Raw genomic sequence first — 7,753 nt, 5'->3', positions numbered from 1 at the left:
CTGTTCAGGTAATAAAACAATTGGAAAAATAAATTTATTTAAAATTGAGCCAGTAGTCTAAGATAACCAAGTAAAAGAGAAAGGGGAATGAGCAGAGGGGGAGAAAACAGCAGCAGCTAACAAGATTATAGACTCTGTTTCGACTTTGTAAACAGTTATAGTAAATATTAATTATCTTAATATACAAGTTAAAAGACAAGAACTTCAAAGAAGACTTTGTTTACAAAAAGCAAGACTCAACTATATTCTGTTTACAAGAAACTCGCTTTAAAAAGGTAAAAAAGCAAAGATGGAAAAATAGGTCAGAAAATGCTGCAAAAGAATAACTCGAGTCCCTATATGAACATCATAACATTAGGTTACAATAAAGACTATTATCAGAGATAACAGAATTCTTTTCTAATTCTCCAGAAATCTTAACGTAGCACTCTTAAACATGTATGGTCCCAAAAATAGAGCTTGAAAACTAACAAAAAAGGTATATCGACTTAGAATTTTACATGCTACATCAGTACTTCTATCTGTAATTAATAAACAGTAGCTATAAAAGCATAAGTATATGTAAACCCTATCTGTCAAATAAACCCAACTGAAAAACTTGAAGCATAGTAGCCCAACAGAGCAGAACACTGTTGTTTTACATGTGTGGGGAAAGCGTGGGGTGGGGGGCACATAAGTATCACAGTAAGTATATGGAGTTCCCAGAACAATTCACAGAATTTTGTCCTTTTATTTTACCATGTGGGTCCTAGAGTTTGAACTTGGATCATCAAGCTTGGTGGCAAAGACCTTTGAGCCATCTCCTATACCAAAGAACATATTTTAAGAGCATAGTCAAACTTAAATGTACATTCCCAAAGATAGACTATTCAAAGCCATTAACATTAACAAATTTAAGATAATACAAAACATACTAAGTTCTCAGGTCATGGCATACCTGAGATGGTTCTCAAATCATAAAATCAGTAGTAGATATTCTGAAAATATCTAGTCAGTATTTTTAAAAGTATATCAAAATAATCTGGAGAGAGAAGAGATCTGGAAACAAGAGGCAGAATGCTAAGAAAATGAAGAGCCTATTGAAATAGTGAAGGATGAAGCAAAGCCGAGTGTGTGGTAACTTTGTAACAGTATTCTTTGTGTTAGTAACTTTGTAACAGTTTTCATTTTATTGGTAACTTTGTAACAGTTTTCTTTGTATCTGTAACAGTATTCTTTGTATTTGGAAGACATTGCCAGTGAGTAAACTAAGCTTCCCGCTTAAGAGGATAGAAAACAAATAACACAATAAAGCAATGCCAACAGAAAGGAAGAAATAATAAACATGGCAGCTAAAATTGTTAAAATTAAAAAAAAAAACAGACAAAAGCTGATAAAACTGATTCTTTGCCAAGATCTTGACAGAGCAAGGAAAAAGAGAATCTACACAAGCTGATCAAAATCAGGAATTCAAGAGGTGTCCCTACAGATTCCATAGACATCAGAAAAATGTGAGTAGAAGGATCTGTCCCAGTCAGCACTGCCCTACCTACCTCCATAGCGTCCGCACATGGCTTTCCACCATGATGATCACAGATTGTAACTCTGTGGACTGAAAGCCCCATGGGCATTTCCTTTTATAGATTGCCTTGGTCATGGTGCCTGCACAGTAATATAAAAGTAACTAAGACAACATGTGTGCACACAAACAGGAACATTCACAGAATGCTGTAAATAGATACACTCCCCAGCTCTGGCTGCTTAATGGGCTTAATAACAGTCACATCCTGTAGGAATGAGACAAACTAGCCAGATTATCATTTCTAAGTACTGCTCTGTAATAAAAGAAATCGGGTTCCTTTGAGAAGTGGTCGATGCCAGCACTGGTCTGAAAACCATATAGCAAGCCTGAAACATTTCCAGGTATCATAAAGGAAAGAACTAAAAACGAAGAGGAAGATAAAGGCATGTTACAAAGGCTTGCAAGTCCACAAGAGAAAGCTGGAAAGATTCACAGCTGGGGCATCTTGAGCTACAAAATAAGTAAGGAAAGCATTGAATTATCACCATCAAGCAGAACAAATTATAAGGCCTACTAATGTTAATTAATGAGAAGGGACTCCTCTTCAGTACAGAAAAATTACTTCCAATAAATCTAGAAGGGATGCCAAAAAAGGAGTCTCCTTGAAGTCACCACAGTAATAATAAGGGCTGCAGACAGGATCTACTACTGAATGCTAAAATTAACTAGCTAACTGTTATGTCTCCCAAGCCCACCCCAAGATACATACTGAAGGCCAACAACCTGCAGTACTGTTTGGAATTGGTGAGAGCTTTGGAAAGTGGTGTGTGCCCTTGAAGGAGCTACCAAGATCAGCCCCTTCTTTGCCTTTGTTTCCTTTTGAAGTGTGAGATAATACCACACCACCACAATGCATCACAGGACCAGATGGGCTAGGTGACAATGTACTGAAACCATGGGCGGATGGCATAAACCTTTCCTTCTTAGGAGATGGCATGCTCAAGTATCTTGTCACAATCACAGAGAGCTAACAACTCACTGATGTGTGATGAGAAATGGGTTACACCCTCAAGACATCTCTTCAAGATATATTTATTAATTATAAACGGAAAATAACACCTCTATTTCTATAATCATTTCTTCCAATTTGTTAGAACATTCCCCATTGGGGGAAAAAACCAGGAGTAACATGCTCAGAAAGAAGGTTCACAAGATCCCTCCCTAGGCTATGTAATATAACTAAGCAATAACAATGGCTTCCTCCAGCTGGGTTGCTGCAAGTCCTGCTGGGAGTTCTAAAGAATTGACTTTCATGAATTCTCACCCATGCTGGGGTGGGACTTAGTGATGCATCCATTTTGAGTCACCCTTATTCTCATAAGTAGCCTCAATAAGCTAACTGGGCTAGAAGTTTGGAAGAATTCTTTCTTGGTCTGTCATTAGTGCCCTACTCGAGGTAAAGAGATATTTGCTCACAATTCCCCCAAAACAGCCACATAGCCCCTTGATGTTGAAGAGGCCCAGCAGCCTTTATTCCAACTAGGTGAGGAAAGCTAACATTCTAGAGAGAAGTCCCCAAGAAAGCATTGAAGATGGAGACTGATCAGTCCAAACCAAACCCAATGAGAGTCCTCAAATTTGCCGACCTTTTCAAAAGTGTCAACATCACACACACACACAAAAAAAAATGAGAGTCACAAGGCTTCAGGAGGAATTACTAATTAGTATTAGTGGTTGAATTTTGATTATTATAGTACAGCCAAGAAAAAAAGTCCAAATTCAAAACTGAATGGGAGTTTCCACCAAACAGTCACTGCTTTTGCATCAATATAAAGAAAGCTCAAAGAATCAGAGGCTGACATTTCATAAGGTGGGGCTTATCAATACATGCAATAGCTTGTACTGTGCACATACACACACACATGCTTTTGTATATATGACTAGCATGTCATATGTAATATCAGAGCACACCCACAATTTAATATGATATTGAATGTTGCCCCTGTGTTCTCAGACTGGAAGAGGTTTATAGATGATGCTAATTTTTCTTCATTTATGACATTATTTTCTAATTTTTCTGCCACTAAACTGTTTTGCTGGGCATTTTCTAACTATTAGTATCTAATTTTTTGTGTGGAATCTTACAGACAGCTGAATTAGTGGTTGGAGGAAGATCTACCTCCAATAGTGAGTCCCAAGGCATTAGGACGTGGGGACCATGTACTTGAAGTTCTCTACCCAATCTCATCTTCATCCCAGGACATCTTGGGAGGTGTTGAATCTTCTCCTCCTTCTTAGATTTCTGTCTTCAAGCAGTTGCCCAATCTCTACCCATGAGGGTCTTACCTTTAGTTCCTAAGACCTGATTCTTCTTCAAAATTCAATGTCTACAAGAAACATGAAGGGACAAGGATCCCAATCCGGTGACCATCCCAGGTCAAGATAGGAAGCGTCACTGGCCTTGGTCAGACCCTTAACAGGTAAAATGGAAATACTGAAAGGTACCTGTGATAGGTATGTGTGTGTGTGTCTCTCTGTGTGTCTCTCTCTGTGTATGTGTGTGTCTGTGTATGTGTGTGTTTGTGTATGTGTGTGTTTGTGTATGTGTGTGTCTGTGTGTGTACCTCTGTGTGTGTGTGTGTGTGTGTGTGTGTGTGTGTGTGTAAGAGAGAGAGAGAAACAATGACTCAGAGAGACAGAGTTTAGATCCCAAAGGAAGCCTGAGTTCTTCATTCAAAGCTCTTAAGTCTGCAAACTCATCTTCCAGATTTAAGTAGGGCTAGCCAGGAACTGACAGACATTTATTCTAAACACTCTTTGGAAAATGATCCTGCCTGCTCCATTTGTGTGAAGTTTAATTTGGGAACTAGTCTCATTAGACTTCATGAGATAAGGCTAAGTGAGGGCTTCTTAGGTGCTCGGGGAACAGAGAAGAGAGGCCAGCTCTGCAGTGCAAGCCCCTCTTACTTGGCTCCTTGAGTAGTGGACACAGGCAAGCTCCCTTGTAATTCCGAACTCAACTTCTCTCAGATTTATTTTTCTTTTGAAACAATTTTTGGCAGCTTTTGATCTTCTAAACTGAAAAAAAAAAATCAAAGAAATCTGTTTCTGTGGAGTATTAATAGCAAAGGAATTTCTGGACACTGCAAAGCAGGGGAGGAGTGTATAGCATCTCAGTTTTATTCATCTTCAAAGCAAACTAAATATAGTTTTGAAAAATAGAAGCAGGAGACCCTACAGAATTTTTGAAGGGATGGAATAAACCTCTTTGCCCAAGAAAAGATGACATGAAATTTATCTTGAAGAACATTTATTAGGCTGTTGTCCCTTTAATACCTACATGTGGGGTGGCAAAGGGATCTGTACTTTATGTCAGAAGTAAAACCACCCAAGCCATAGAAGGAACTCAAAAGTTCAAGCATTCTCATCAACACTGAGCACTGTCTTCCCGTCCCCAAGGGAAGAGGACTTAAGACTTCTCTAACTACCCAGACACTGTGCGCGAAGCTTAGCAATGTCTTGAAGACCCCATGACGCTTACCCAGGAAGTATGAGGATCATGAAGGATGGTGCTGGTTCTGGTGATGCCATGAGATGGGAGCATGCTGATGTATCATTTGAAAACACAGCTACGAAGATGCAGCCATGATCCAGACCTTCTAGGCACTGCCTGCAAGCAACCCAACCATTTAAGCCTACTTATGACCTATGGAGTGTGCTGCAAAAGAAATAAATGAGATACTATGACAGAGATGTTTAGGGGATGGGTGGTAATTTAGAGCAGACATGTCTGAGGAAGAGATTTCAAACCAAAAATTAAAAGATAGTGTGCCAATGCTTCAAGGAGCTAAGGAGAAGACTGCTCCAACCAAGACACAGTAGGTGCAAAGGTCCTGGGGCCTCGTAAAAAGAGCACCCACCTCTGACCAGTTTTTAACCTTTCTGGAACAAACCTATGGTGCATCAGGCACCCACAGTCTTCTTCTTGCTAGACTCTCTACTTACTGTCTACTAAACTGAGTGTTCCTTCAACAGGCCAAGGGGGTAAAGAGCTAGGACCCTTAAGAGCAGCTTCGTCAGGGCACAATGGGAGTGTGTGAGCAACTGGACCCACTTCTCCATCCATATACAGGCCCACTGAGGCAAGACTTCATTCATATCATCTCTCAGAGATCTTGGTCAGAATGAGACTCCCAGAGCTTTCGATAACAACTCAAGGAGATGTACCTGCCACTTGGTGCCTTCTTCTCCCATGGGATCCAGTCACTCTACCTTGCCCTCACAGCTACTGTCAAAAATCACCTCCAAGTCAACTTCTGGCATTCAAACTATCAATGCCGGAGGCTTCTTGAGGAGGCCTGAGCTAACACATGTGAAAGGAGGTTGGCTGGGGGTTGGAGGGAAGATTGTCACTAGAGAATCCCAATGAGAACACAGCATGTCAAGTCAGGCTCCTGACAGCCTTAGAGAGTTTTACTTTCCGGGTGTTTTACAAAGGACAAAGGACTTTCAGGAAAAGACTGAAGTTCTGCATCATTTCAACAGTCCTCATCTTTTTTTCCCTTCCCCAATCTCTGCCCCGTCCAAGTAATCACTGAGATCCAAGAACACAGAGACTGAACGGCCAAGGGTCCGTGCCACCAGGGGAGGTCATAGTTACTCTAGATTGTCAACTTACCTAGATTTAAAATCTCCTGGGAGACATGCTTCTGGGTATGTCAACATGGGGGTTTAGTTGAAGCTGAGAGACCCACCCTGAAGATGGTGGCACTAGCCTGAGGCCAGGGGTCCTGGGATGAGAACAAAGGGGAGAGAGAGAAAGCAAGCTGGACACCAACATCCACCCCTCTCTGTTTCTGACAACAGATGTAATATGACCAGCTGCTTCAAGCTCCTGTGCCGTGTCTTCCCCACCACAAGGAGGTGTAGCCTTGAATATGAGCCAGAAGAAAGAAGAAAGCCTTCCTTCCTTCTATCCTTCCTCCCTCCCTTCCTCCCTTCCTTCCTCCCTCCCTCCCTCCCTCCATCCCTCCCTCCGTCCCTCCCTCCCTCCCTCCCTCCCTTCCTTCCTTCCTTCCTTCCTTCCTTCCTTCCTTCCTTCCTTCCTTGCTCCCTTCCTTCCATTGAGTTGGCTGGACTTTTGTCAATTAAAAAAATAATAATTATTCTAGGCAGGAATATTAGCTGTTCCATAACTGTGTCCCCAGAATCTACAGCCCTACCTGATACGCAGTGGGAACTTGATCAGTAGTTACTGAATGAATAAATCCTATCAATAAGAAAACTAGGGGCCAGGGAAGTGAATGTCTTGCACCAGGTTATGACTAAGGCCGGCTGGAGACCTGGGAATAAAGGGATGTCTCATACTCCCAGGAGGATTTGACTACAGACATTGTGTTTCATAAGTCTTAACAGAAAGCTCAAATCATACTGATAAAAATTTTAGAACCAAATTCATAGTAGAAAAAAACTGGAACTATAACTTGTAAATTTTAATAAGGGCCAGAAATCCCCAAAAAACCAAAGCAAATCTACAGTCTAAACTCTACCTGGAAAATAATTAATATGTTTATTCCCCTGGAAAGAAAGCCAGACTGCTTAAGCAAATTCTACAGAGAGTAGCCAACCCTTTATGCTAGCGTCATGGGCACATCTTTTTTGATAGCTTGTATAATCCTAATTTCAAAAAAAAAATACATTCATAAAGCTGTAATCAGGGGCTTCTGGAGATCAAAGTAAGGTTTCTAGATGTATTTAGGGTCAAGGACAGAGAATCATACTCCCGTGCCTGGCCTATGGCCTGAGCTACAGCCAAAACCACATTGTCTCTCCACAGGTGTTTGCCTCAGCAGGGCCTGAAGCTGCCAGAAACAGCTTGTTTTGGGGATTTAGAATAAGAATAAGACATCTGACATTGGCCCCAAGCCATAGAAAAATGATGGGACAAAAGGCAGTGAGTTTAGAGTATCACATACACAGCGTGGGGGGTCCAACAGCACCCATAGGAGTCCCATAGCACCATACAGAGAACAGCAGAAGGAACTTTCCAGACAGAGGGAGCAGCTGGAGCACAGGCTTCAGTACCAAGAAGATCTTAGAGTGCCCAGACACTGCACAGAGAGGAGACAGAGGCAGGGTAGGAGAGAGAGAAGACTAAAAACAAGAGAGCCAAGAGCACAAAGCGTCTATGTCCTGAATCTCAGGCCGTGGGCATCATGGAACGTAATTGGAGACCAAGGGAAGGGTAGGAAG

General features: G+C 41.4%; 1 long non-coding RNA gene across 1 annotated transcript in view; it reads right to left on the bottom strand.

Annotated features, from left to right (window-relative positions):
• Positions 1 to 3,208: 3,208 nt before the first annotated feature.
• 2700089I24Rik (RIKEN cDNA 2700089I24 gene) overlaps positions 3,209 to 7,753 on the bottom strand; it is a 66,256-nt gene continuing 61,711 nt past the window's right edge. Inside the window, exons 3-5 of the long non-coding RNA NR_045308.1 lie at positions 6,180 to 6,291; positions 5,043 to 5,171; positions 3,209 to 4,579 (exon numbers count right to left, since the gene is read on the bottom strand). This is a non-coding gene — a long non-coding RNA (RIKEN cDNA 2700089I24 gene). The remainder of the gene's footprint in view (positions 4,580 to 5,042; positions 5,172 to 6,179; positions 6,292 to 7,753) is intronic.

The sequence above is a fragment of the Mus musculus genome, chromosome 19 (assembly GCF_000001635.26).
Source record: "Mus musculus strain C57BL/6J chromosome 19, GRCm38.p6 C57BL/6J".
NCBI lineage: Eukaryota > Metazoa > Chordata > Mammalia > Rodentia > Muridae > Mus > Mus musculus.
This window is presented reverse-complemented; position numbering and strand designations above follow the sequence as displayed.